At 43.5% G+C, this 3,238-nt stretch overlaps 1 pseudogene; it reads right to left on the bottom strand.

The window, feature by feature from the left end:
* Positions 1–2,249: 2,249 nt before the first annotated feature.
* Positions 2,250–2,997, bottom strand: LOC110349372 (gamma-aminobutyric acid receptor-associated protein-like 2 pseudogene; annotated as a pseudogene).
* Positions 2,998–3,238: the final 241 nt, after the last annotated feature.

Raw genomic sequence — 3,238 nt, 5'->3', positions numbered from 1 at the left:
CCACAGTGATCTAGGATTTTCCACTAGGAAGAGAAACCTTTGCTGATGAGGTTTTAGGACTGGATAAAGATTGGCAAGAGAAATTTTTCAAGGCAGCAGGACCTCCTGGCCTCCATTAATTCCCACCACCTGTCAGGGGCCTCTAATCATATTTACTGGAAAGACAGCTCTGATCTTCTTGATAAGCCACTTTGAAGCTCCATAGCCACTGGCTAGACACTCATAATTGGGTAGTTTAAGAAGACATTATCTCTCAGAGCTGGCTGTGATGGTCCACACCTGTAATCTCAACACTCAAGAGACTGAGGCAGGAGGATGGCCATGAGTTCGAGGCCAGCCTGGGCTATTTGGTGAGTTCAAGATCAGGCTGAACTACATGGTGAAACCCTGTGTTAAAAACAAAACAAGACATTCTCCCTCATTTTCTTTCCATAATTGGTGCATTGTAAATAGTAGACCTCCAGATGACAGGCAGATATTTGAAAATAGTATTTTTTCATCACCAAATTTTGCAGTTCCCACTTCCTAAACTTCTCTTACGATCAAAAACTGTTTAACAAGGGCTGGAGATTTAGCTCAGCAGCACCACACCTGCTTGGCAAATGCAAGGTCCTGAGTTTGATCCCCAATACAAAAAAACCACAAAAATAACCCCACCAAAACTATTTACCAAGCTTTCCTTGAAACTCTCTCATCCATGGCCTCTGACCCTCACACTCTAGAGTCTCTGTTTTCTACTATTTCCTACTCTTTTTCTGGTCCTTCTACCTCCTTCCAATTCCCTAAATATAGTCTTCATCAGTCAGGGTTCTCCCAAAAAACCACAACCAATAGGAGGTATATGTGTCTGGAAACTCAGACAAGAGTTGATGCTATAGTCTTAAAGCACAATTACTTTTTCTCTGGAAAATCTTTTTTTTTTTTTTTTTTTTTTTGTACCTGGGATTGAACTCAGGACCTTGCATTTGCCAGGCAGGTATCAGCACCACTGAGCTAAATCCCCAGCCTTTTGGAAAATCTTTGTGCTAAGGTCTTCAACTGATTGGTCCACCCACCTTACTGAGGAGAATCTCCTTTACTGAAAGTCAACTGAAGCCAGGCATGGTGGTGCATAACTATAATCCCAGCACTGGGAGGCTGAGGCAGGAGGGTAGAAAGTTTAAGCCCGACCTGGACAACTAACAACTTAGTTAAACCCTGTCTCAAAATGAAAAATATAGGAGGCCAAGGATGTAGCTCAGTGCAGACCCCCTGGGTTCAATCCTCAGTACCAGGAAAAAAAAAAGATATCTTTATAAGAACACCTAATATTTTACTTGATTAAATAACTGGGTACTACAGTGAAGTTGACACATTAACCATACATACTTTAGCAAACACCAAAACATAGGTTTTCCCCCAAATTCTCTCCTCTGTCATCTTTTTTTTTTTTCTGCCGTACTGGGGATCGAACTCAGGACCTTGCGTTTGGTGAGGCAGGCATGGCGCCACTGAGGTAAATCCCTGGCCCAGTCATTTTTTTTTCCCAAGCTCATTTTCCTTAGGACAGACAGATCTCAAAAATAGTTGAAAACAATGTCAGTGCTCACACTTTACCCTCCAAACCTTCAAATCTGCTTCTCTCTCTCTCTCTGCCTTTATAGAGGAAACTTCGTTAATTATTTACTTTAATAGTTTCAGAAAGAGGAACAGAATAGTTCAGCCCAACATGACTGGCAGTTGGCAAAATCTAGTGAAGCAAGTGTTCTCTAATTGCTAAGGATTTAATTTGTATGCTTTTAATACCTTGCCATCTAACACTTCAAAAATAATCCAGAAAGGGGCCAGGGATTTAGCTCAGTGGTTTCACCGCCTGCTGCACAAGCGCAAGGACCCAAGTTCCGTCCCTGGTACCAAAAAAGAAAAAAAATCCAGAAAAAATGCATCATCTAACACTGCCCCTACCTCACTTCATTATGGAAACACGTTCACTACATGATTCTCAGAGGAAACTACATTAACTTGTTCCCAAAGGAACAAGTTCCCTGGAGAATAGAGCCATGAAGACAGTGCATAAAAGAAAACTTCAAAATAAAACTCTGTGATAATTTACCCGTCTAAGGAAACAAAACCTTCCGATATATTAAGAAACGAATTCAGTTACAAATGCACTAATAGGTCTATGTGGAGAGGTCTGTGAACAACTGAAAATGGCCAGGTATTTACAAGATACACAATCAAGAACAGTGCACTTAGCCCAGTGTTGGCCCTCAGAAGCCCAAAGTGTTCTCTCTGCTGTAGACTACAATATAAGAATCCATCTTCATCCTTTTCCTTCTTGTAAAGGAAGGCTGGATCACATTTTTAGGAGGAAGCTGGATCCATTATCTCATGATCCAATGGAAATGAGCCACAGTGATGTCAGATGGAAGCAAGTACTTTCATTTCAGCATCAGCAACCTGAAAGCCTGAGACTTTTTCTACAATCGCTGGAACTCAATCAGGATAGTTTTCTCGGATCTTCAAAGATTCTACGCATCAGTGTTCCAGTGAGTGGCCCTCCCTGAACATCCACTTCATGGCAGTGGTGGAGAGGGGACCGAGCCAGCTCTGAGCCTTGAAGTTCAGCGAACTGACCACGGCCACCCAAATCTGCTTCCTAACTCCCATGTCAACACCACTTGTTCGATTCCAAAATCCTTGGAGGCATTCCTGATTTTTCTTTCTCTCATCATCTGTCTTCCTTCAGCAAGTCAGCATTGCCATTAAACAATGTCTGAAATCCAGTCGCTTCTCATCACCAGTCAAAGCTGCTGTCACCTCTCTCCCAGACTATCATAAGCATCTTCTCTTCCGTCCCTGCTGGAGTCCACTGTTCAGAACAAATCAGGTCACATCACCCTTCTGATAAAACCCCTTTCTGTGACTTCCCTCTGTGCCTTCCAGGACCTGTCAGTTCTGGCCCTACCTCTGTCCCTTGGTTCCCTACACTGGGCTGTGCTGACTTGCTCCTGGTCCTCAATGCCACCCTCAGGTCTGCCTTGCCCTTCTCCAGAGCCCATGTTTTGCTCCTCTTCACTCAGGGGACGACACCAGGGGACCATCTCTGGCTTCCCCACCTAAAGTAGCCCCACCACATCTCCAGTCAGTCTCGATCTTACCACCCTGTTCATTTTTGTCAACCACCAACCGAAACAATCTTAGGCATTTTTTTTTCTGTTTCCCAGTGCTCATGTACGTTTTATGGTGGGGCAGGAGG

Source organism: Heterocephalus glaber, unplaced genomic scaffold (assembly GCF_053883595.1).
Source record: "Heterocephalus glaber isolate CG9 unplaced genomic scaffold, H.glaber_assembly_v1.0 deba00001504, whole genome shotgun sequence".
Classification (NCBI taxonomy): domain Eukaryota; kingdom Metazoa; phylum Chordata; class Mammalia; order Rodentia; family Bathyergidae; genus Heterocephalus; species Heterocephalus glaber.
This window is presented reverse-complemented; position numbering and strand designations above follow the sequence as displayed.